At 40.1% G+C, this 27702-nt stretch overlaps 1 long non-coding RNA gene across 2 annotated transcripts in view; it reads left to right on the top strand.

The window, feature by feature from the left end:
* The first annotated feature begins 24081 nt into the window (after positions 1 to 24081).
* The window catches only part of LOC142407794 (uncharacterized), a 29135-nt gene continuing 25514 nt past the window's right edge, over positions 24082 to 27702 (top strand). For both annotated transcript variants that reach the window (XR_012775052.1, XR_012775053.1), the window contains exon 1: positions 24082 to 24359. This is a non-coding gene — a long non-coding RNA (uncharacterized LOC142407794). The remainder of the gene's footprint in view (positions 24360 to 27702) is intronic.

Consider the following 27702-nt stretch of genomic DNA (forward strand, 5'->3'; position numbering starts at 1 on the left):
TTGTTACAGCTCATTCTAGATTTTCAGTGGCTGCTCATGACTTTGCCACGCTATACCCCATGCAGGTCTATGATCTGCAGGGGATTGTATAAAATGTATATCGGAACAGAGATTTGCTCTGTAGTTTTAGTATGTAGGAGCTTCTCTGTAACTACTTACACAAGAAATGGCACTGTCCCTTGTTTTCCAAGTATAATAAATAAAAGAATGAGTGACTAATGAATTGCTTTTTTTTTTCTGGAGATGTGAAGAATCTGCAAGATTGATTCAAAATTTGTCTTTGATGTAGTTAGGAGGTTGGAGGTTGGTAGTTGTAGCATTGACTCACTTATGTTCTTTCTGAAGTCTGTGAAACATTTGCTGTGATTCGAAAACCATCATTCACATTTCATGTCCCTTCAGTAAGAATTTTGTTCTGCTATCAGTATGATGTCTTTACTACTGTAATATCTCATGGACTACTATCAATGCTTGAAGAGTCAGTCAGTTAGGAGTATGATAAATCTGTTGGAAAATGGTAGAGTTTGAATTTGGCTGGAAAGTTTTCATCTACCTCTAGATAAAAGTTTATGTTGAAAGTCACTGCTCTCATCTGTCTGACATCCAGATTGGTGAGTAATCTGTACAATTGTTATAGAGGAAGACTGACTATATAGAGGGTTTATGAGACATAGCAGACTGAGCAATGGTGAACATCAAGTTACTGATTAACGTATGTTTGACTTAAGTTGATTATCAGTTATGCGGCACAGTAGGGTTAAAAGTTTTTTCCCAAGATACGATCTGAGACGTGTACATTTTTTCTCCTAGTGTAGTCCTCTGCTTTGTTTTGCACTCAAAGCTGTGCCATACAAGTTTGCTTGAGAGCGTATGATGAAATAGGAAAGAAAAAGACTGTGTTTAACTTTCATTCTTGTTGACTATGTTAGTCCCAAATGGCTAAACCTCTTTGTCTTAGACGTAGACGATCAAATCCTGGAGCAGACCTCACTTAAGGAAGAAAAGTAATCTTAAGTCATTGAGCTGAACCCCGAATTTTACGAGACATGACTCTTGCTTTGGTTTGTAGGACCGTGCTGGAATTGAAAAGACTCTTGGCACAATATAGGGCTGAATAACAGCTTTGAGATTTGGCCCCTAGGAATTTCCTGTTTAAAGAATGCTGGGCTTGGCCATGAACTTCGTATATGCAACGCACACAACGCCAGATGCATGTACTCTCTTTTACAAAGCTGAGGGAACTGAAGGCACTCCTGGATTTTAGCAGGATCTGCAGAAGCTCTGACAGCTGATAGATACTAATGTTGTATCCATAGCTCATGAGTTGCCATAATAACATACACAGTACTGCATAGCAATCAAGTATAATCTGTAGCTTTACTTAGGATAGCTGGAGTTTAAATATAACTCTTAGTACAAAACACATTTTTTTCTGCTTTCTTGATTTATTTCCTATGTACGTAATTTTGAGGATATGGAGCAGCAAAGCGTGATTTTAAATGTTAATTTGGAAATAAGCGTGTAAGCTTTCTGTGGCTCTTTGAAATAAAGTAAGAAGAGTACCTGATTGCAGGATAATTTTTACTCCCCTAAAACTGTTTGATCCTGAGGTGTTGCAGAAGCTGCTTCAGGATCATCACCTGAATATCTATTCTTAAAACAAAGCTTTGATCCGATTACAAATGATGCCCCAGACATTTAAAAGCACAGCTGGTATAGCCCTGAATCCAATAAACATTTAAGCAGAATTTACAAAAAAACCCCCAACAAAACCACCTAGGAGAAACTGTCACCCAACTGGACACTTCAGCCCCTGGGACAGGAGGAGCTAATGGCCAAAGACTCAGCGTAGAGGGATTCAGGCAAGACTTGGAGTGTTTCTCCTTTGTGTAGAACCTCACAACCTTTCCACTCAACTTGGAGGTATCAGATGTATAAAGTTCTCTCAAAATATATGGCAGGTGCTGTTTTGCACCTGCACAGTATATTCTAGTATAGGGCAACTGTTTCTGTTGAATTATTCCAGGCTGATGGGCAGTGGTTTTTAGGGGTTGAGCTGAGCAGCATCTCTGTAGCTTGGTCTGGTTCACATTTCTAGTACTAGTGGCGTTTTTCCCCAACCAGCTTTGTGTCTGTCTCATAATTATTTCTCTAATCTGCTTATGAGAATATTAACAGGCTCAAGTAATATCTCACAAAAGCCAGGGTTTGTGTTTGTACACATAAGGTATGTGCCTACACTACCTTCTTCTTATGCATATATATTGTTACTCAATCAACAGAAGAAATTAGATTAACGTTACTTTGTTTCTTCTTCGGAAACCTGTACCAACATTTCTTACCCGGTTGCAGTCTTTAGGCTTGTGGTACCTGCTGGTGCTCGGCGCAACAGTTTCTGAGCGGTCCACAGCTGGCCTCCTGCTTGAATAAGTGAAAATAAAAAATTTGGAAATGCTCTGATGCGTATGATTACATTACTTTGAGGGTTCCTGGTGGCTTTTTCAGTTCAAGACTTGGGAAATGACTGTTGTAGATCTGCTTACAAATTGCTTCATCACCTATATGATACATAGATAGATACTAACAGGTCATAGTTTCTGGTGTCCTCCAATGCTGTTACTTTTCTACTCCCTCCATCTTCTCCCACCTTTTCTCACCTTCAAGCTTTGCACTCTTTGTTCTCTTTTGAGCCTTTGGAGACATTTGAAATTGCTGAAGCTTTCTAAAGGAAACTCAATCAGTCCCTGCTGGCTAGAATTGATCTTGTCTAAATATTTTTAAGGTGTTCTGGCTGATATTCCTTCTCCCCTTAAGTATCTTAACTGGTTTAAGCATATTTTCACTGTTAACCTTTTGTGGTGGGAGGAGGAAAGTTCCATCTTTGGGCTGTGGTAATGGTGGGATCAGCTGTAGTTTGTGATAAAAGGCAGGTGTAGTTTCCTACTGCCTGGAGGTGTTTCAGGGCTGTGAATCCCCTTTACAGATGATCATCTTGCTCAGCACCACCTCCTTTTCAGCATTTCCTCTTGGCTAACTTGGGTATCTTCTTGCCTCACACTTTCTGTCTGAATCGCCATCTTTGACACTAATTTATTCTGATGTGCTCTGCAGAGACTGTTGTGTCCTAATTGAGGATTTTGGATTTCCCTAGATGCCAATCAATTTTTAAGCACAGGGCTGAGGATGAGCTCACTTACTGTTGAGTCAGCCCTGAAAATTATACCACCATTGGACTAAAAGTTGTTTCCACTATGTTTGTGCTTGAACTGGCAAAACATCATGACTACTCAAAAAAAGAAAAAAAATTACTCTTACCCAACTGCAGGATGATAAAGCACTCTATTAACAAATAATCTCTTTGGGCTAAGCTGGGTTTACTTTTCCTGACAGTATCTCCTCCCCAAGTTTTACTGAGGGCTTGTCCATGCTTACAAACTTTGCCAACACTGGCTGAGAGCTTTGAAATATAACAAAAATGACAATAAATAAATAAAAAAAAAAAATCCAAGAACTATGCTGGGTAAACTTAGATTAAGAGATGGTGGCTGAAAAATCCTTTTGCCACTACTGCTTACTTGTTCAAGCAGTGATATATGTACAGAAAGGTACTATTTAGTAGGTGTTGGCTTTACCTCCACCTAAAGGATTTGACAGCAGACAGATAGGAGCTCTGCTTAAACTGTCTGCATGTGAAGTATGGATTATGCAGAGCTTCAAAATGGGTCTACTAACTTGGTTGAGAAGGGCCTCTTCCTTCCCCCCCACGGGCGCACATTCAGGGTTTGATTATGAATAATAAGATGACAGTGCTGCACTGGATGTAACGCACCACAGAGCACGCTCATACAGTCCACAAGCAAAAACAACTGAAAGCAGGAGCATAGTGAAAGAGAAAAGGGGCAAAAGTCAGTTCCTTGACTTTTATTGCACCTTTAAGTGATTTTTGTAGGTGGGCAGTAATGTTGTCACCAGTCTTCCTTGTTGCTATACTTGTCAGCAAATACATAGAGATGTCCTGAAAACATAAGAAGCAAGAGGCTTTTTAAACTGGGTCCATTTTCTCAACCCTGTTGAAATGTGAGAAGTAAAAGAAATAAAGGAGGAATAGTGAATTAAAGAAAGAAAATGAGGAACAAATAGAAAATTCCAGAGAACATGAAGGATAAATGACAATGGAAGTGGGATAATATTAGAGATGGAAAGAATGAGTGGCTCAGAAGGTCCACATCAGTATTTCACACATTCTTCACAGTGAATGAAAGGATTCATTGGGTACTGCACCCTCCTCCAGGGGTACATGCTAGTAAGTATTATAATTCTCTCTTGGTTTTCTCCTCCTTTCCCTCATAAAAGAAAAGCAGTGAAATACAGTTTTCTGGCAAAATCTTCAGTATGACTCTGAATAAAATATTTGCTTTTGTTCTTTTTTCCTGTCCAAATTTTAGCGACGTGAGACCTCTCTTCTGTGAATGTCAGACATGGGTAGCTGAGTCATAGTGAATAAAAGGGAAGTACAGTTGACCTACCATTGTTAGAATGCCCTCATCACAGCTGGTTTTGTTACCCATATGAGATCTTTTCTTTGCACTACAATTCCTGTCCAGGTCTGCCCACTTAATTGTGTTGAAAACTGGTCCCGTTCTGTAAACCATCTAAACATTCACAGTACAGAAAACTACGAGTAGACTAAAAGCTTAGATGCAGATCCTAAAAGGTACCAAATGCCCAACTTCTACTTACATAAATTTCACTGGGAATCAGAGCCCTACTGTGGACTGGAGTAGCAGCATCAGTGAATGCTGAATTGGCATCATCCTACACCTGAATAATCCTGAGAGGCTGAGGGCAGTGATAAGTGGGTTCTGCCTCTTTCTTGCCCCCTTGCACAGTCCCAGGTCTTGGGGACCCATGACTGTCACAGTGGGATTCAAAGAGGTAGGGAGTGGGCTTCAGAGGTAGATCCCTCCCTACGTTGCCCACATTTCCCACAAGTCCCACAGTGAGTTCCTCTTGTCATTAATTCTGGAGGGATGTGTCCATACTTATAGGTGTCTGTCCCTAAGAAATTATTGTTAATGGTAAAGAGCATCCACTAGGGTGAACTATCCAGATACGCTGTATGTACAGCATTTGAAGAAACAAACTTGCTTTTCCATGTGATGCCAGTATGTGTAATTTATGTACAGCTGGCTGGGAGGAGTTGAGGAAGACCACAGGTAGGCAATACAAACCCAAATGTTATTTTTCCTTGTGTGCAGGTCATCATGTAGTAGTGCCTGTAAAATATCAGGTAGACAGAAAAACTGCCCCCCTGAAAGAAACAAAGAGGATGATAGAGAAAGGCGAGTCACGTTATTGCTAGACAATACTATTCAGTTTGTATTTCCTCCCACTAACAACTGGAGATTTGGTTTGAAATTCAAAAAGTGCTGTGAGAGATTAGGATGAGATGTTATATAAGAAAAGAATTATTAGAATGATATTTTCAAGCTAGCAATCTTATCTTTTGGGGTGCAACATTACAGGTGCTTTGCAACAAAAGGATAATGAATATAAACTGTTGACTCAATTTTTAGAACCTTTTTTTTTGTTCATGCTTTGTAAAAGCATGAACATTTAATTCCCTTCCTCCCACCTGCCTTTTCTAAAGACTTCATGGGTGCAATGGTGTAAAATTAGCTGCTGAATCTTTGGAAGGAAGCTCCAGGAAACAGATGACATGCTTTCAGGCTAGACTTTCAAAACACTTCCCCAGCAAATCAGATTTATTCTGTATTGGATATTCAAAAGGGAAATAGTAAATTATGTTGTTGTGTCCCTTGGCTGAGGAACAAACCAATTTGAATTGAATGCATTATCCTGGAGCAGGGAATGCAGTATTTCTCTGGGGTGGGCTGTGGCTGAAGTCTTTCACTTTGTCCTAGATTCTGGAGTGAGCGTCCAGAGAGATGATTGCATGTAGCTCTATAATGAATGACATTTGGAAGAAGCTCCTTCAGGAATGCTAAAAATATCTTGCTCTATTTAGCCTTTTTTCCTCTTCTAAACAGGTCAGATGTCTTGACAAGTAAGAATTTTCGAGGGAAAAAAAATAAAATTGGAGCCTGTATCCTTGCATCTATATTAGGGATATAGGAAAATTTCTGCCAAAAAGAATTCCTAGACCTTCCTAGTCCTTACAGGACCTAGATTCCTGTAATGGCATCTTCAGCTCTATATTTACGGTAGCCTTTGTTCTTTCCTCAAGTAGGCATGCTAAGGACAAGGTTTATCCCTGTCTCATGTTTTTCCATGCATTAGTAACATCCATACTCATTCGCAATCTATTTTCCTTCCATATAAAATGACAGTGTGTGGACATACTGAATCATTGCATCCTTATCAGGAAGGGGTGGAGGTTCAAGGCACGCTATTTCTGACCTTACGCCTCTCAATGCAAATGGCTGCTATAACTACAGGTTCTGGTCAGATTTCAGAAATCATATGGGAAGAAAGTATTTATTCCTCCTTTGAAATAACAGATGGTGTGTGAACACTGGCATACAGATCGCCGTGGACCCTTTTAGTACCTGCACAAGAGGTCAGGCTGTAAGTGAACATTAAGTTTACTGGAAGGGACAGGTACAAATAGGGGTATGCTGGCATAAGGGAGTGGGTAGCCTGGTTTGAAGTAAAAGTAACCAAGAGGATTATTTGAAGAAGTTGGAGGCCTATACATCCATCCTCTCAGCATGTGAACTTATCTCTTCTCTCTAAGTTTAATTTTTTTTTAATTAAAATCCTCAATTGTTTGATATTTACCATTTTGCTGCATGTGCTTTGACTTAGAAATATGCAAATCAGTTTTTCTTTGATAAGAATCCTCAAGACAATTTTTATGTGACTCAGTTTCTTGATTTTTGTGCTGTGTCTGGAAGCAGATTCACAGGTTTTGAAGACACAGGGCTGCTGGGATCACCTAATCAGATCTCTTATGTAAGACTTCCTTGAATTATTTCTGTCTGGAACTAGAGGAAGACTTTCAAAAACAATAAAGGCAAAAATCTTCCAGTCTTGATTTTAAGTAGAGATTTCCTTTATTAAAAATAAAAAAAAAGTTGCTTTGATTTGTTGAATTTTATCCATAGCATTTTAAGGCGGTTCTGATTGTTCATCTTTTTAAACGATAACCTTGCTAGCAAATTTGTTTCATGAGCAATAGGGTTAGGAGAGCCAGCATTTGCTATGGATATGTAACCTTTCAACATCTTTTGCTCTTCCCTCCTCCCTAGGGTACTCTTAGATACCCCAACTGAGCAAGGGCCTACTGTGCCATGCTAGTTCAGAAGGGTGTATGTGTTGACTGCCCAGATGTCAAATGGACTTGCTGCTGATGGTTTCTGTCTGCTTTCCTCACGTGTAGAGCACTAAATGAAATCTCTTAGCCAGTTTTTTTTACAAAACTTGATGTTTGAGATTTCTACCCAGCTTCTAAACTTGAAATTGCCCAGCCAATTCAAAGCTGATTGGGGAGGGGTACAGGCAGGAGGGGAACAGCCAGATTGGTGATGGTCATGTCTAAGCCCCATTCCCTTCTATGTCTAACTGACATCTGGTAAAATCTTAAAAGCTGGAAGTGTGAAAGATTTAATAGTTCTAATTATGGCTTTGAATTGAGCCCACAGATTCAGATGTTCCCTAACTTTATATTTCATGGGAGGTTAAACTTTGTATCTGGCTACAGTTCATGGAGGATATGAGCATGATTATCTTTGAGAAGTCTGAAGTTAGACTAGGTACATTGGGCTCTCTTTAGTCACATTGTCCATGTCTTTGTCTGCCAATACAGTATGATTTTCTCTCTGGGCTTTTTCATGGCAAATGGAGTATCACATCTTCCAAATTTGTTTCCAAAAGCCAAATGTGTTGTATCATTTCATTTAGCAAATCTAACATAAATTGAGAATTTGGTACCACAAGGTCATGGTAGATGTAGAATTTCACAGACATTAAGATGTTTTATGACTCTTGGATTTGCTGAGAACTATAATTGTAAGAGGCACCAGACATTAATGAGCATGGAAACTAAACTGCTGCTATGCTGCGGAAGGAGAAATTATTCCGCCAGGTCATGGGTGAAGTGAAGCGATGAAGCAACAAACTGAAAGGAGTCGACAGCACACTGCCCACTGGCAATTACTTTTGGACTGTGGCTATAATGATTTTCCATATGTTACTAAAAAGCCCTTCCATCTTTATTGTAGACAGAACCAGCAATAATAATAAGAATTTATCCCATTACTGAAGGTAGAGTCTATTTGGCCAGTTATCAACATTCATTTAAATTCCTCTGCTGGAGATTTAAACTAGCACAGGCAACTATTACCGAGGTCATAAGAGTGAGCTGCATTTCTCTTGTCCTAAGATGGCTAGCCAGTCTGTTGTGCTGCATGTGTACACGCTATTTTTACAGTACTGTCTATTGTTGCCAGTGTTGATGATCCAGAGCACTCCTGCCCAAAGGCAACAGGCTCTAGGAATGTAAGCTATTTCATGAGCCTTTGCTTTTTTCACACACAGAAATAAAAGTAATAATAGCCTTGGCTGGTTTATACAAGGGACCATTACAATAATCAAATAGAGAACATTGAACTCACATGTTGGAAGCCCAATTATGAATGGAAACTTGATTAAAAAATAGTTGCTGTCATGTCCAAAATAGCAGAAGGCAAATGAATGTTTCTGTCACTGCTGTTAGATGTAACAGCATATTTAAAGACCTACCATTTAATCCAGTGACAGGGAGACAGCCACATTAACAAGAAACAAGTACTGTCATCCTCTTTCTGGCATTGACTTTAAATCCAATTGTGTGAGTTGTTCTGTGGCTTGAAAGGGAACATGCTTATGTTGAGCATGTGTGAAGATGCCATTCTGGATTGGGTCCTATGTACATGCAGGTAAGCCATGCTATATGAGTAATAAGATATGTGGAAAGATGTGTATGTATATATGGCAAACTTACTGATCTCACTTTGCAGAGATCCAACATATGTTATCATAAGGAGGAGGAGTTTGTGCTTTGTGAGTTTTGGATTCCAACTTTCTTTTGAAATTGAAGTAATATATGAAGCTGCTGTCTTGGTTTGAAATCAGATTCATGAGAATCAATATGACTGTAAACAGGTTGACTTTTTTTGGATCTAGGATCTATCTCTGTTGGTTGAAGACACTAACATCCTTAATGCTTCAGTATGGCCCACCAGTTGCAACCTGCAGTGTGCATAGTTCTTCATGGGCACATAAAAAGAAACTGTCTTAATTTGCTTGCATCTGTGCTCTCTTGAGTCTTAGGTCAGTAATTGCCAGCATGCAGATGGTGATGAGTACCACAAGATGCTTCCATTTTTAGCTTGCCTGGCTCTTGACAAAATTAATACCTTTGTACAGCTTAAGCAGCTCTGGATTTCTCTTTGAAACCTGTAACTGAGCTAGATCACTAGAAATTCAGTCTCAGAAGTTTAGGTTTGACTTTCAGGTTGGTATTAAACTACTGGTGTAATTTAGGAAACTTTTTTTTTTTTCAGCAGCAGGTAACCATAATGTTGCCTCTTCCCTGTGCTTGCACAGACGTCTGGGTGGTTTGGTTTTCAGATCCTGTTTGCCACACACAAGTGTAATGCGTGCAGTTAGCACTAAGCAGTATGAAGGTGTGAATAAGCGGCTGAGAGCAGAGATGGCTTAAGATGACTTGTGCACTATTGTTGCTGAAAGTGTAACCACAAGCTCAAGTTCATGCTGCTTCTGGTAACAAGTCCAATTTCAGAGGCTTTGTTTTCTCCTTGGGTGGTGGCTATGGGAAGGAAGACTAAAAACAACTAAAAGGTACTGTACAGCTTAAAACACTTTATACCTTGAATTTACTAGAGTTATGACTCTGGTTTAATTGACGCACTCATAAGGAAGTGAGGGAAACAGAACAAAGATGAGATTCTTCCAGACAGTGACAAACTAATTGAAAGGAGGATGTTATCAATGATCCTTTGTCATAACACTGTGCTATTGAGAGGGGCTCTGTGGAGGTCTCTGTGGAACTTGGTTTTTACTGCAAATTTACACAATCTGGATGACACGTTTTAAGTCTGTAGGTAACACCCAAACTGAACCTGCTGAGGAACAACTAAAATTTGAAGGGAAATTGAAGAAACAGTCTGAAGAAATGGGATGTAGTTCAGTAGGAGTAAGGTAGGTAGGAGATGAAGTAAATGGGCATAAACTAGCACAAGAAAGGCTCAAGTTAGTTTTTCTACTGGTAAAGATAGACAGATGGTAAAGCACTGGTAAAAATTGCCTGGGGAAGCTGTAAAGGACCTCTAGTGACAGAAATCTCAGTAGGTTAGATAACCATCAGGCAGGAAAGACATAGGTAGAGTTCATCTTGCCTTGGGGCAGTGGAATAACCTGAATGACCTTTTGAAGACTTTGGCAGGCTAATTTTTCTGTTATTTTATACCCAGTTGCCCATACTTTTTGAGTAGTAGTGTTATTGCACAACCAAACTCCAGAAGAAATACTGCTTCATGTGTATTTCGGTCCAGACACAAGCTACTACTTTACACAAGTTACGGCTGATGCTCCCCACGTATGCTGACTCACTGGCCACGTCCAGAAGCTGTGCCCATCGGCACCATGTTTTCAGTTGAGAAAATCAATGATGTTATGTACAGGGAAATAGAGAAGCAAAGTGTTAAAAGAATGCTTTCTTTCAAGACCAAATGGATAAAAAATGAGTTTGTTACCTTTTAAATTGCTTATAAAAATTGTCATTTATCTTTAGGAGTTAAACTGGGAATAGTATCTGTATCCACAAATAACAGTTTACTTTGTCATTTATGTGTTGCCACTTTATAAAGATAATAACATGTCAAGCTAACTGTAATCCTGTTTAAACTTGGGGTGAAGAGTGTTAAATAGACTGAGAATTGTCACAAATATTTGATTCTTGACCTGGGCCGAACAGATTTAACTTCAAGGAGATTGTCTGACCACTGTGCTTTCATTCTATATACATTATACCTTTGCTAAGCACATATTTGTGGTAGCCATCTAGGATAACCTCTGTGTGGAGGCCGGATGCTGATCTGAATAAAAATGGGATGCAATCTGACATGCAGTATTTATTATTGAACCTGGAGCTTAATTGATGCCAAGGCTGGTGTTCCCTGCAGTATTGTTTCCAGAAAAATGTGGGGGGATGATGGAACGGTTAGACACAGAAGAAAACAATGCATATGTGCTGGTCCTGTCTTAAGATGAAGAAGCATAAAATATCAAGATGAAAAGACCTGGAGAATGCTATGCGATGAATCCAAATGGACTCCAAGTAAAGCATCTGAATCTGTCACAAACCAAGCCACGTCTCTTGAGCTTCTGCCATATTCCCCACATTTTCCATCTCTGCAGAACGAAGTTGCCTGGTTATAGTGCCTGCAGCAAATTTCTGTCACTTATTTCAGCAAAGCTTTGCATTCAGGATAAAGGTAGATTTGCCATACCAAATAATGAGTACGATTTCCTGTGATATTCCAACTCATGAGGCATCAAGTGCTGGAAGGAAAAGGATTTGTACTGAAAGCTGGTGTTTGTGGGGGTGTATGTGCTGTGAGAGGCAGTTTGCTGGAATACAGTTGCTCCTTCATGGACTCTCCCATATCGTTTTTAGGGACACTGACTTCCTCATCTCTTGATCTCTTTTAAATGTCTGCAGATTTATAGGAAGAATGAAGGATACTTTACTCTTTTCAGATGCACTGTGTCTTTTCTCCCCTTCCTTATGTCTGAGGGCCCTACATTTAGAGGAAAGACAAAACTGTATAGGCCAGTAAGAGAATAGTTTGTAGTTTAGTATGTGTATTCTTAGCTTGCAGGCTGCACGTCACTGGATTCCCCAGCCTTACACTGGAAACCACAGTGTCTTTTTTCAGAATACAGGCAAATTTGTGCAAACCAATGCTCATTTATCTTGTGGCTGCCTAATAATTGTAGGGTTTTTTTTCCAAGGCAATGCCAACATTTAGCTAGTTTAATGGGTTTGGATGAGCAAACAAATCCATCTTTTAGAGCTGGCAGAACAGGACTGCATAGGAAACTGTTTGTGCTGATGCTGTTGAAATAGCAAAGATGCCTGATATGCCTGGTGCAAGAGTCCGAAAATGTTACATGAGAAAGCTGCTATCACTAGACCTCAAAAGAAAAAGATAGTTACCATGCTGACTTTACGAGGCGAGTCTATTCTTGCAACGACAGCTGCAGGAAACCATGGTGAGGCTTTCCTCATCCCTTCAGATAGTTTCCTGACCCCTGAGTTGGAGTCTGTTTGCTCCTGTCTGTTGCTAGTTGGGGAAAAGAAATTTTTGTAGCAGGAAACTGTATGGTTTAGAGTGCACTGGTGGTGTAGGAAGTGCTAAAAAACAGGCTGTGCACTCAATGCAGTCTGAAGCCACGTGCTGTCTCCTGCCTTGCACTGAGCAAAAGCACATGGTGTGTAATACTGGTGATGGGAAATGATACTTGCAAATAGTCACAAACTAGCACTGCACCTCCCTCCCTACCAAAGCCATCAGAGCTGATGACTTTCTTCTAGAGGACGGTAATGGTCATACAGATGTGTTACAGGACCAAACCCTTAGCCATCATAAGCAATTGTAAAGCCCTAAGCAATTGTAAAGCCCTAAGCAGAAGAAGAATCAGGCTTTGCAATAAGGCATCTTTTTCTGGAATAGATATCATAAGATTTGCTACTGAACAAAATTTCCATGGAGAACAGTAAGAGGCTCTGCCTCAGGGGTGGCCCATCTGTCTGACCTCATGAGCAGCTTATTTCTTGTATGATGAAAGGCACAAGACCCATACCATCATTAGCGAACCAGAAGCATTTGAAAAGTGGGAGACAACAGAGCCCAAAGCTTCTGCAGAGCGTGCTCAGGTGTACTGGAGTTCTAGCATGGCTGGAGGAGTGGTGGCTCTGGGTCTCCTAAAGCTGGGGATTGGGGTTGTACTGCAGCTTCTGCATCAGGAAGGTGCTGCCCTACACAGAGTTCCTGCTTGAATTGCTTGGAAACCACAGGCTGTGGCTGCCTCTGTCATGATTTGCCGAAGCCTTAGCGAGCAGCCTTTTCCACTGACCTCAGATCCATAGATCTCTCTGCTCTTTCTGTTCTTTCTCCGCTTATTGCCTTAATCATGTAAGAAATCTTATTTTTTCTTCTCAAGCATGTGGATGAAATCTCTGTGGATAAGACTTGGATACCTCTCTTCAAACAGAGCACTGTTTTTTGATGGGGTTTTTTAGATACTCCTGAAATGAGTGGAACAGGTTATGGCTGTTAAGCCTGAGTAAGGGTTTGAAAGTCTGCTCTTCAAAGGTTTGTGATCCAGTTTATTTTCATCTTCAGTCCTGGCGCACTCGCCAAGAGGGCTTGAAATTCAGGGGGACGTTCCCTGTGGTTCTTATGCTATTGTTATTCTCTAATAGCAGCCTTCCTCTGAATTTTGCTTCCTTGATGGACTGCATGATTAGACCTACGTGGGCATCTTATATTTCATAATGAAACACACAAAGGGGGTGGAATCTAGCAATAATAAATACAGCTGAGCAAGATTTTAAATGCACAGCACATGTTTTCTACTTTAGAGATTTGTGTCATTCTGAGTCTTTGGCAGATGCACCAGAAACTATTGCAAGTTTGTGTACCCCACTGTGATATGGGGAAATAAACCGGGAACGTATTTCTGATGATAACAGTGCAGTAGTAAGTAAATAGCTGATATGTACATCTAATATTGAACTGGAAAAGAGAAAAACAGTTTTGTAACTTGTTCAGTAGGTACTTGATGCAAAGCGCTCTTGAAATCTAAATGGAGATCAGCAGATTTTGAGATGTACCTGACCATATTGCAAATAGCTTACACAAAATGTGGTTTTTAAAAGCTGTTACCAAGTTGCAGGTTAGAGTTGGTGAGTCTTGTTTATTCTGTATGTGGCTTTTCTGGCAAAGTGAGGAATTGGACTTGTATCTAAAGCCTCATTAATAAAGCATGGTTGTATTATTATTTTATTTTTCTTATTTAATTCTGTGTAGATGCCAATAGTCAGGAACAATTAATAACTATTTGGAAATAAACAAATCCAAGTTATGGATACATTTTAAGCTCCAACTGAGGGTCCTGGACGTTCAGTGGAACAGAACAAAAAGCATCTCCCTGCATACATACTATCCGTCTTCCCTTTGTCCTCCTCCCACATCTCCCCTCCCCCCAGAAAAGGAAAGAATTAGGGATATTTTCTGTGAAAATGAAACACTTCCTTCAAGACCTTGTGAGACTTCTAGTTGATCAATGTGAAGACAGATGAAGATTCATATAGCACCATTCCTGCTAAAATTGATGCATTTGGGTAGTTCCATTGATCTCTGCAGGACTATTCCCGTGCTGTATTTTTGGTCCAGTACTTACCAGTTGGTTCACTTGTAGTTTGGAAAGCTATTATAATTGCTACAGGAGAATCAGAAGGGCAGAGGCAGTATCTGAAGCTAAGAAATAGGCCAACATAAATTCTTAAAAAGTCTTTTCAGAATAAGTGTAGAAGACTGGAGCACCTATGATTATGCATTGGCAGTGGTGAGGGATTTAACTGGTGCTTTTCAAGCTTTTTGCATTTCAGTAATATTAATAGTTGTGAGTGGATGTTGCTGTGGTGTGACACAGGACACAGCCAGTACTAAAGCTATCCCTGCTCTCACTGTAGCGTAGGGCAGCACAGCTTCAGTGCACCAGTGTTACAACTTGCACCCCAGAATCAGGCAAGCTGGAACAACTCTGGGGCTGCACAGTTCACAGACTGTAGGTTCAGAGCATGGAAAAAGATATTTCAGTATATATAAAGATAATTCAACGCAAACTGTCATCTAGGCTTTTCTGTTTATTAAAGGGAGAGTGCAAAAAATAAATCCTTCTCATGCTGGGAATAATTATCTCCAAATTTGGAGAAGCATAATGAAAAGTCTGAGCAAGATCTTCACTTTATTTAAACTTAAGTTACTTTTCTCTGCACTGCTGGTGGTTTATCTAAAATGCGTCACCACTCACTGGATTCTTGTGGCTGAGAATAAAGGTGATAAACTTGTAGATTAGTGATTTTATATCTATAATGATGTATGCACGTGCACATAAACATATACAGACACTGTTGAGACAAGTTTCATGCGGCCAGTTCTGCAAATAATCTGCACAGAGATTTCATTTCTCACTTTGCCATAGTTAGCAGACTAGTCTGTCAGATTTGTCAGGTTGCTGTTTACTGATGAACACTTTGTTGTGACATCCAGATTTATAGTTCTGATCCTTTCATTTTCAAATGTTGTCCACAGCCAAACTAAAGGCTAAGAAACTACACAGCTGCTTATATTCAAATGTTTTGCTGGAGTGGAAAGCCTACCTTTCCTACCCTGTCTTAGAAAGATCCTAAAGTGTCATAACGATGGCACTCAGCCACTTTCATGTTGCAAAAGGTATGGCATGCCACTGTGCGTGTTGCTAACATTACAGTATTAAAACCATTTTGGTAAATCTCTGCCTCCTCCGTAATTACTTCTGTGTGAAGGTGTGGATTTAGCGGGTTTCTGTCAGCTGCTTGTGTTACAGCTGGAGGTGGTGGTGTGCGCCTCTGCCATGTGGTGTGATTGCAGCTACCCAGCTGCTCCAGTCAAACATGGGCTGCATTTGCTCTTACATAATATAAAATATAGTAATGTTGGGTTTGTGTATCTCTCTTGAATCTCAACTCTTCAGCAGTATTTGAAAACAAGTCCTGCATCTGATTTCCTCTTCCCCAATACTTGTACACTGAGAGTGCAGTGGAAACTTAGGAGCAGGAGAGCCTTTTGGATAGTGAGGGCAGAGCTATGGATATTGGAGACCAAAAGAAAGAGAGCTCGGGGATAAAGTTCCCCTCCGTGCCTCTGGCAAACATGAAAAATGTTGCACTCTTGCAGAAACGTGGCTTGCTTTTTACCCATAACCTGTGGGTTATACATGTGAAAACACTATGTGGAATATTTCTAAATTGCGTGTACTTAGGAAAGCTGCAAAAGATCAAGGTAATAACAATGCTTGTCTGGAACTTGTTTATTTGAACCTGATATCATCAACATGCCTACAGGACCCTGTTAATGACAGGTGGCTGAATGACCCTGAGTTCTGTGGATACCAAGGACTCAGCCCAGTTCTTGCATTTTCTGCTGGGAATCTTGACAATAGGGATTACAGCTGGAACAGGTTATGAGGCTTTCTATAATACAGGCCCTTGTCCTGTTAGGGCAGCGTGGAGAGGACTTGCTTTGGTAAGACCCTTCTTGTACTTTTTCTTCAATTCAGTTCTTGAATGTGAGGTCACAGTCTGTCCCTCTGCATTTTACTCATGGACGTGATCAATGCAATACTGAAAATTTTTGTTTCAATAGAGTTGCCTGTGTGATTCTTTACAAGATCAGGGCTCCAAAGTTTTGGTTGCCCATTCTCCAAAAATGGATTTTTTGTTTCAAAGCAAGATAAATGAGTAGGGCCACAGATGCAGACCTGAATGATGCTGGAGAGACATTTACAACAAAAAAGATTTGCAGGATCAAAACAACAAAAGGCTAAATTTAAATCTGCATTACTTTATTCAAATGGGTTTTGAAACATTTACCAGCAGCTTTGAAATGTTGCCAGTGGACTGTTCAAAATAACAACAGACAATGATTTCTCACTTAGAGTTCATATAAATAATAACAAAAAGAAGCCCCTCAACTTTACAGCATTTCTTCTTTCCCTCTTGGCAGCAGCAAACCTACTATCTGCTTTCTCACCAATAACTGCATTTTCCCCCCTTTATTCATTGTGCTGTTTCTCATTAATGATCGCTTGCTGGCTGCAGTCTTCTATTTTAAGAAAACAAAGAGCCTTGAAGATAATTGTTTTATTAAATGTATGTAAAATTGTGGTAGGTCAGCTCTGTGGTACACCACCCTTGACAGTCTCTCTTGACACTTCCCCCTGTGTTAAAAATAGAATTACTTGGTATTGTGGTAAGGAATGAGTGAGAGGGTGAAGAGAGGACCTTTTATGAGGTGAAGTCAGGGACATGCCTGCTCAGCATGGCAGCAAAGAGATGCTGATTCTAGATGCTTCGTGTTATGGAAGTGGTGGTCAAAGCTGCGAGGTGACAGCTATGGCAGACAGGTGACTTAGAGACATTTCCAAAGTACCTTGAAGGCATTCCTCAAAAAAAAGATGATGATGGATTTTGATGGGGTTTTTTTCCTTACCCGTTTGCTGCCAAGAGAGTTGTGTAGATCTTGGCTAATGGCCTGTAGCTCTCAGAGAGACTGAGAGCGCATATTATGAAGATCACACCGAGTGCATAGTTTAACCTTGCGTATTTATCTTTTTCTTTGACGTGCCATACATCCTGTACTTCTGGAGTCTATCAACTGAAATTACAATAATGGAAAATGGCCCTCTGTGTTTTGTTTCTTATGATCATTTATGTACATAAAACATATGTGACTCTGGTTGGCCAACAGCGCTTGTGATTTATTTATTCCCTACAAAAAAAGAGGAAAAAATGATGGCCAAGCTCCCCCAAGAAGACTTTACTAAAGCCTTTTGAAATGTCTGGTCAGTGGGGGCTGGAGTCTGGGTTTATTGGGTGAATCCTGAATCTCCAGGATTTGCTGATTGAAGTAGTTCATTAAAATTTGGATGCACTCTCTGTGTCAGGGCTTTGGCTTCCTTTGGGCACTTTACATTTGTCTCTATCTTAAGACTCTCAAACAGTCTGCTCAGCCCGTCTGTTCTTGAGCTTGCCTTGAAAAACTCTAGGTGGCATTGCCAAGTGTCCATCATCTCAAAGAAGAGTTATTTATTGTTGATTGTCTCTATGACATTCTGTGAATGTAGAAAAAGAAAATTGAGCAGGGGTTTTAAGATGCTTAGAAGTTTAAGGAAACCCTCTGCAGATTTATTGAAACAGTTTAGAAAAACAGTGGCTGCTGACAGTGCCCCTTTACTTGATAACACAATTGACAAAATCACGTGCCTTTAATTCAGGGTGTGATCTAAATGGCATTACAGTAGGTCCCTCTGAGACTTTGTTTAATTTCAGAACCGGGATCTCTGTTCTCTGGGTATTAACAACGTCCCGGGCAGTTCAGACGGTATCCGCGAGGCTCACCTAACATCCTGCACAGAATAAAGAGGGAAGAATTAGAGCGATTCCTTGTGCAAGGAAAGAAAGTGACCCACTAGGTGCCAAGAGACGAGCCATTCAGAGCACATCTACCAGCTGTTGTTGGGGTGATACAATAGAGAAGTGAATCAGGACAGGCGGTGACCCTGACTCGGGTTTTAAATGGAATGTAGGCATCATTTAAAGTTGCGAGGCCCAAGTGACTCCAGGGTCTGTCTGGTTTTGGAGCTGATTTATACTTCCGAGCGCAAAGCACACGTCTACACCATGCAAAAGGGGGTGGCGAAAAGATGCCTGAGTTAGCAGAGATGGTGCTGGAAATGGAAACTACGTAGCTGGATTAGCGTGGTGCTGTAGTGGATCATGCAAGACCTGCTAAATCGTTGTAGGGATGCGGCTATGCTGGTTCTTGGGTGTAACTCTCTGTGGAGCTGGGCTGTGTGGAGGTCCCAGTTTGAGCTGGTGCTACCTCAGACATTTTGAGCTGCAAGGTGGCTTATTGCTCTGGTTTTCCAAAATGCTTCTGAAAAATAATGTTCCTGTTCCTACATGGTTCAGACCTTGCAATACCATCAGAAGCAACCCTTGTGTATTTTATAATCTGGGCCAAGTGATCTTTCCGTTTGGGGAACTCAAGCTTTTAACGTGTTTTTAACTTGGGGACCAAATGAGTCAGAAAATACTTCTTAACTGTGTAATTTGCTAAATAGTCCTTGTCACTGGGATTTGCTAATGTTGTTCACTTTTGAGTGTAATCTTGCTGGCAGAGGCTATTCTATTCCAGGAATAAATTACTCTCAAAGGACAGTGGCTGTTAATGTTTCCACCATTACCTTCATATGGTGGAAGATAGAAGCTATGTTTTCACCATAAAATGGGGAATTTATTTTTGGGGTTTTTTTCTCACATAAGAATATTGATCATGAGATAACTAGCCCTCTGTAAAACCAAAGCAACATAGAAAATCATTCCTTTTCCTCTGCCAAAAAAAATCCCCTTCTATTCTTCCCCTCCTCCCCAGCGGTGTGATGACAGTTTATACGTCTGACTGTAATTATGCATACTGAGATAAAAATAAGCCATGCTTCTTCTCTGTTACTTATCTGAATGTAAAATCCTGTTTTGACATAACAAAAGATATATTTTACTGTTATTATTCTCTTCGCTTAAGGGAGAGCCTCTGGTCGTGCAGGGTGTGGGAGGGTGTTTTAGTGACTTTATATAAAGGGGCATACCCAATACAGCAGCATACAATTTTGGGGCAGCTATGGGATTGCCAACTATTTTGTAGGCCAGTCTGATTGCCCATTAGTGTTTCCATCAATAAAGATCCCTGGCAGGCTGAATTCAACTACAGGGAAGCAAAAGCCCAACATGACTCAATAAGGCAGAAGCAGAACATGGATGCAAACTGCGTTAGAAAGTACTGCATGAAAACAGATGGCACCAGACGTTGATAGGAAGATGTAAGGAAATCCAAAGGGGTAACTGCATGTGAAGCCTACCTGAATGATATGCTCTGGGTACGCACAAAGTGAGACCGGTGGGACTCCGTTTGGCTTTGGACTTACTGAACCACTTGAAGCAGGCATATGTGTGAGACTGGCTTTGCATGCAGAAGTAAATCTGAGTGAAAGGAAGTATGTTTAGATGGGGAATTGAGTTCACAGTCAAGCTTTATTGCTCACGTGTAACCGCTCTGCCTCAATTTCCCACCTACAAAGTGGAACTAAGAGTGCCCCCCATCCCTCAGGTGTATTGTGAAGGTGAGAACAGATTTTACTCTGACAGGGCTTGTTAGAACAAGATTAAACCTTTCTAAAATTATTATTATTTTACACAGCGTATTATCCGCAGCCTTCACTTGTGCTCGTGCAATCTGTGCTGTTATTGCATTTGCCTCTGAAGTTTCATTTAAACAGTCTTCACAATTCAAAATGAAACTGTCAAATTTTTCCCCATTTCACCTAGTTTTGATGTGAAACTGCACATTTCTCATGGCTCTTTAGATCACAAAGCTCTGCTTGAGGCTGGGCCCCAGTTGACTGAATAGTTATGCAAACATTAGCAAATTTTCCCTTGAGCTAAGTTTCATGTTTGCAATGAAACCTGAACTCAGGCAAATTTTTGTGTGGTTTTCATTGCAAACATGTAGGCAATGTAAGAAAGCTGTGCATTTTCCTGTCTGCCCTCTGGAATGATCTAATTTTTCATTTTTCTCAGGTCTCCTATGTTAATGCAATAGCAGAGTCATTGTTAATTTGCAGTTTAGTATCTCTATGTTAGCCATCAGGTAGAGTGTTTGCTGTAATTTTGCAAGGCATTTTTAGTACTTTGGGCAATTAGAGTTCGACTGATGGTTTACATATTAAGATTTTAGCCAACGCGTGAAAAAGTCTCCTTTTTCTTCTTGGCATAGTCTGAAAACCCAAATGTACCTTTTTTTGTTTGTTTGTTTACAAGCATGTGTCATTTGAAACAGAAGGCCAGCCGATTAGTGTGAATGTCTAGTCCCCTTCTGCCAGATTTTATATTTGGGCTGGAGTGGCGGATGGCTGTTGTGGCGGATGGCTGTTGTTTTTGTAGATTGGCAAGAAGTGTAATTACACAGAGCCCTTCCACCCCCTTATGGCACACTTGGAGTGCTTAGTGCCATGCTTTTCAGTCCACAGAAATCTGCCCTCGGTGCAGGAACCCTGCCAGCTCTGAGCAGTGCTGCCGTGCTAATCGAACTTCTGCCACCAGCAATATTTATCAAGAGTTCTACCTAAAATTCCCCAGTTGTACGATGTACATAACATGCAAGGTCTAGGTTGTTCTTCATGTGTTTTGTTTTTTCATAGGGAAATAATTTTTGTTTTCGCTCCATTTCAGTTCCTTTTTCAGCCAGTTAAGAAAAATTAATTGCTTATGCATATTAACAGCCTATGGGGAAATCCTGCACCTTCCCCCCCGCCCCCCCACCTTCCCTCCCTCCATAAGCACAAAAAGGAGTACTTGTAAGCTACTACATGAGTTGGTAATCTTGATTTATTGAGCTGAGATACCTTTGCCTGTATGTAATTAGAGGCAAATTAGGAATTCTTGTTGGTGCTAGTTTGCAGCCCCAGATGACATAGCTTTGAACAGAAAACAGAGCAGAAAAGTTTGCAGCAGCCCTGAAGCTGCAGAAGCTGCGGCTGTTGTTGCCCCGTGCTCTGTCAAAGGCTCTCCCCCTTCAACAGGGTTTGAAGAAAGCAGCGTGTGCCCATAGTGACTTCCAGGCATCGTCTGGTCTGTTAGCGTGAATTTCCAGTGGAAGTGGTGCATTTACACTGAAACACAGGAGGTTGCAATGAAGTGGGCGAGGTGCAGACAGTTTTCTTTTACAGGTCCTGCTGCGGTAAGGGAGTAACCTTGTGCAGAGGGATATGCTGGGAGGCTGAGGTTTCTGTCTGGCCCTTGTAAAATACTTAACTGAAATTACTGGTGAAGTACTAGTTATCTAACAGGACAGTTAATAATGCATTAGTCTCTGAATTAGTTTATCCTTTGCTAGTTGAGGATATATTATAGAAACACTGGAGCTGTGATTCTCCAAATCTGGCTGTTTACATCTTAGTACCCAGGGGGCAATGAATATCCAGTGCTTTCCAGCAAGAAAAACTCTTTATGAGCAACTGTTGATTGCACAATGCAGTGTAGAGGGTATAAATTAGACTTTGACCATTGAAGGGAATCAGTTTGTGTCCTGAAGCATAGTATTTAGAGACTTACTTAGATACAGAATTGTCCTATTCTTTTTTATTTGTAACATACATAATGTTACTAACGCTTAAATGCATTAAAGAGTTCTCATCCATTCAAGCACATGCACAGTAGCCTTCAGTGGGGATTGTTGGTTATCCCTGTGCTCCCAGAGGCAGAAACGAGGCCGTTTGGACTGGGAGCAAAACAAAGCTCACAGGAGGAGGTCCTTTATCAAACTTATGGACATTATTCTTGTTTTCCAATGCATAACAACCAAATACTGTTGTTTTGCTAGTATTATTTTGTTACCTCATCCCTCTTCCTCCCTTGTCCTCACAGCTAAATGGCCTTTCTCTGTCCCTAGTCTTTCACGTGAATATGGTTAGTCTTTGAGATGAACATCCACCTGATGAAAATAAAACAGAAAGCATCACAATGATGAAGCTACAGGTTTAAAGTTACTTTTGGGCATGCCACAAATACATAGAAGCATACAAATACATACGTTTATGCTCGTTACAGCTTGATATGGATACATGATTTTGTGCACTAGCTTCTGCCCAAACATTTCACGCTGTAGACTGGTTTGTCAAACAGCCCCTTCCACCTCCCCCCTGCCCATATGTTTATAAAATTGTTTAGCTGAATTAAGTGGCATGCCCCCTTAAGATAAGGGGTAGGTGTAAGAAAATTCTGTAAAACATTAATGGAAAATCTTGTTCATTGGTAGTCATGGAGAAAAGCACAGCAGGCAACAGTGTGTAGCTAAATGCATGTAAAGCGTGTATGTACTTGGGCTGTAGCTGTTTAATGAGAACCTGATTATGCCTTTTTATCCATCTGCCCTCCAGCTTGGCCATGCAGGCATGGGAGGAACTGTAACATGCAGGGGATGTCACTGCAAGCACATTGTCTCTTAAACTTTCCTTTGAGTATAGAGCCTTATTCTCTTGGAAAGGCTGCCGTTAGTGACAGCTAGTAGTATCGGGAAAACAGGGCTCTGGGATTTTTCAGCTTTGCTTGGTCTGTTTGCTGTTCAGCTAATATCGGCATCTTTTTGCATGGTTGTCTTTGGTTTGGTTTGGTTTGGCTTTTTAGCAGGTCTTCCCCCCATTCCCTTTCTTTTTCTCAGAACTCTGAACCCTGTTTCCGTTGCCTCACCTCCAACACTCACACTAAATCCTTCGCCATTTTCATTGCAATGGAAAAATCAGAATTGACACACAACAAGTCTGCGTGATTGTTGTACCACACCTGGATTGTCTGCATACCGTGGCAGCGTTTACTACTCTGCAACAGGGAAAGAAGCAGCCTTTTATTGCTATCACTTAACTTGTGTTTTTATGAAGAAGCTAGAGATCTAATAGCATGAGATAAAGTTCCTCTGTTAGGGTACATAATGCTTTCCTGCTTTTATTCAGACTAGCTTTGCAATTTGGTGTGAGCTCTTAAAAAGACTTATAATTTTTATGTAGTCCCATACTTGTGTACACAGACTTGAGCCGAAGTTTGTATACCTCCACTGAATGACACAAGCTGCAGACAATTGCTGTCTGCAGTTTTTCTCCTGTAGGTTCTTTCTCTAGCTGCTCAAATATCAGGGGAACTTCAGCTCTGAATAGTTTGTTAATGTTTACTGGAGTTCAAAGACCTCTGGTGCAAAGATGTTTGTCCGCAGTGTACAGTTTTGTTTCTATTAGAATTACAGATGAAAGAAGTTCTAACACTTGCAGGATATTTAATGTTTCAGATTAGTATTACTAGATCAGCTTACTTTGGGCTCATTGGATCATTTGCTTTCTATGAATCTCTTTTCCTGCCTCCCTACACCCACCTGTTGGTTCCTATGGTTTTTTTATCTATTTTTTCCTTTTCATCTACATACATTTTTGCTATTTCTTTGCCGCTTAAATCAGAATTTCCCCTGATTTAACATAGTAAACAAAACCAAGGACAGCATGGAAAACATCTGAAAAGATTAATGCCAGCTGCAATCATGTCAGCAGTGCAGTTTATATTTAGAGGGGAAGCGTGCTGGAGAGGAGGTGAAGAGTTCAGAGTGGGATTCAACCTGAGTGCTTGGATCTGAGTGAGGAAGGACTGACTGCTGCTAGGATTGAGCTGGCCTTCCCAGCTCATGTACATGGTGCTGCTTTCAGTCTGTTAACAGGGCTTTTCCCTCTGCAGCCTTAGAAAAGCTGTTTGGAAAGAGAAGATGCACCAACACCCACCCTTTTGCTAAGAAGCCACAAGTTCAGACAAAAGGAGCTTTTGATGCTCTCTATTCTTGCAAGTTATCCAGCATAAACCTGACTCTTAATTCTGTATCGTACTCAGTGGACCACAGGTCTCCGTACTTACCGTGAGTTTTACTGTCTTGATACTTCTATGTCCCCTTTTAATGCGTGTTGATCACTTACCCCAAAATTCATGGCTTTATTCCTACAGTTCTGTTGTCATGGAGGGAACTATTTATGGATCCCCATGTTACAGATGAGACATTGACGCTGACAGAGTGATCACAAAACAAAATTCTGGCAGAGCAAGAACGGAGCAAGCCTCTGTTGAGTTTTGATAGAAACATAGCTGAAATTTTACCCTTTAATAGGTTTTGAACCTGACTATCATATCAGTAGGCTTTGTTGCAATATTTCCTCTACTTCTTGCTGATCATTTCAGGAGAAAAAAAAATCCAAGACTTTTTTCAAATGTTACACTACATCTGCTTCTTGCACAATAAGTACAAAAAGAAACTTTTTTAAACACAGTTAAATGCACACAGTCAAGTATTTATTAAAAGGTGTTATTTCATATATTTTTAAAATAAGAAATTTAGTGAGATGTGTTGGTGAGGGAATGTTCTTTCCTAAGTGTTGTTTGCATTAATATATTGTTGAAAGGGAAGATTAGAGGTTCCAGTTAGTGTAAAACTGGATACCCTCAAATAATAGTTTTGTAATATTGTGATTCAGAAAGATAAGAAAATCATAGCTGCCTGTCTGTTAGCACTGGAGCTAGTCTAGCATCTGGAAGCTGGAAAAGAAAGCCGTTACCTCAAATGATGCCATTTATTAGCTGAAGGAAGTGAAAACTTTCAAAAAATGACCTGGAAGTAGTATAACTAAGCATTTTTTAATTATTATTTTAATTTTGCATTTTGGGAGACTGGGATGAGCAGGTCTTATGCCTTAATATATGAGGAAAATAACTGACTTAATTGCATTAGTATGATTTAATGGCAAAAGACTTTATAGCCACAACAATATCTATTACCTCTTAAATAAGACTTTTTAAATTTCTGAAAAGATTAAATCTGAGTGGTACTGTATATATCACTGTCAGCGAGAAGAAATAGCCCTTCCTGAAGTTTCCTAGCATTCCCTCTCCGCACCCCCTGCACCACCCCGTATGAAGGCATCCAGCAGTGAAAGGGTTAAGAATGCACAAGGGTGAGTCTCGTAGCTGAATTTATCTTGGTAACCCAAGATCTTCGTGAATGTGGAACACTGTTACTACCGCAGCTATTCTTGTATTGGCTTCCCCACCAAGTCCTGACATGCTTTCGTCCATGCCTGCTTCTTGAGTTTCACTCCAGGGGGAAGTTTGAGGGGGATCTGGTGACAAACAGGCCTCAATCCCTTGCATGCTTACTGAATCAAGTTGTTTATATTTTCCACACATCCTGCTTTTGTTATGCTGGAACTTTTTTTTTCTTGTACTTTACTATACTCTTGTGTACTAATTAAGATTTCAAAGTATTTAAGGGTTTCCATTAGAAAGCAGAAAACAAGAGTGAGCCTTGGATTTTTTTATTTTTATAATCTAGCATTTAAACAAACAGGTAGACAAAGAAAAACTGTTGCTTGTGCTCACAAGAGTACAGTGGATTGACACATTTAGACATGGACTCTTTGCAGATGGCAAGTATAGAGCTGCATTATCATAGGATCATGATGGAAGGCTGAGCTTTTTCCCTAGATTTGGCAGTTCCTGGCCATCCTAGTGATCTTCCAAGGGGCAACGAATGTTTCTGTGAAGACAGCGATTTCTGATCTTTATCATGTGAAAAAATATTAATTTGTTCTATTTACTGTGGATACTGGCTCATACCAACACCCGATTCAGAAGATGCTGTGGTCTTGGCAGAAATTTAAATTACATTTCTGCAAACTAACTGTCTCGCTATCATGTTCATTTTCCTGCTAAAATCTTCCTATACATTGGGCTAAATTCTAGATCCAGATATGTCCACCAATGCAGTGTTAAACTTCTGTATCCAGCCAGTCTGGCATGGGATATAGCTCTGCTTTCTCAGGGTGCTAGGAGATATATGTTTTAATATTGCTCTCAGAGTAAACATTGTATACGGGAATGTTACATCGCATTTGCTTACCAGTATTCAAGTGCAACTCAGCTAATGTCTAGAAGCACAGTGTTTATGAGGCAAGTGAAGTACATTGCATATACTCAGGCTGCTTTTCAGTTCTTTACTTCTTCCAAGCCCTGAAGTTCTGGAAGCAGCCAAACTAGAACAATCTGTATTGGAACAATAAGATGAAAGGTTGGGTTTATAGATTGAGCTGATGCTTATAATTTGTGGGATAGGGATTGTAACAGTGCTGTTGCTACTCTGATACCTGAAGCAGAATTTTGATAAATCATTTGAAATCTCCTCTTGTAAGGGAAATTTAAGATAGACTTTAATTAGATTAAACTCCTTTTATCCAAAATAAGAACATTCCCACAATGACATTGTTATGCTGTATTTTCTTTTAAGTCTCAGAAATTTATTAGCTTCAGTAAAGGGCTTTGTTAGGGAGAATGATCTTTGGGATTGGCTGGATGGGGGAAGCAATGGAGGTCGGTACCATTGTCCTCGGTCCCTCTCCTAAAAAATGTGTGTGCACAAGTGTGTGTGTCTGTGAATCATCTTGCTTCTTTTTGGGGATCTTTTTATACTTCTTGTCAAACATTCAGTTGTATAAAGTGATAATTGGTCTTCATCTTATCTGTGCAAACCACTACAGGTGTATCTGTAGACAAGAATAAATACTTTGGATACTTTGGAGAAACATTTTTGTCTATGGCTAAATAAAGAACTTGTAGCTAAATTATCTTTTAATTTAGCTGGAGGACTTTGAGTTAATCTGAAAAAGATATGAGTGTCAATATTTTCCAGCTAAACTTTAATACCTAAAAAGAAGTGCTGAAATTCAGAGATGTTGAATATCCATTTTTTAAAATGGTTAATGGAAGTTTTCTATCTCTGGAAAAGCAAACAATAAGCTTAGAAGTCTAACTCTAGGCTCCCAGTTTTGAAAATAATGGTAGATACTTCCTCATCTCTAAAATTGGTTACCTATTCAGAAGGAAAGTTTTGAACTTGCATATGCTCTCATTCTGAGAAGTGCTTTGAGATCAGTGGGTATGAAGTGCTGGAGAGCTGTAACATAGAGTTGTTCCAAATGAGCAGAACATTTTTTTGAGCAAGAGACAATATTTTTAACCTGCTCCCTCAAAGCTGGAATGATATTTGCTCAACTGCTAACATGATGGTGGTGAAAGATACAAATAACATAAAAAGGAAAAGCAAGTGCCTTGATGAGCTCGGTTGTAAATACATCCAACAATGTTACTATTATGAGGAGACTTCCTTTTTTGGGAAAAAAAATTTCTACTCAGCACAACATCAGCAGAAGTTCCTT

This window comes from Mycteria americana, chromosome 3 (genome assembly GCF_035582795.1).
Source record: "Mycteria americana isolate JAX WOST 10 ecotype Jacksonville Zoo and Gardens chromosome 3, USCA_MyAme_1.0, whole genome shotgun sequence".
Lineage (NCBI taxonomy): Eukaryota > Metazoa > Chordata > Aves > Ciconiiformes > Ciconiidae > Mycteria > Mycteria americana.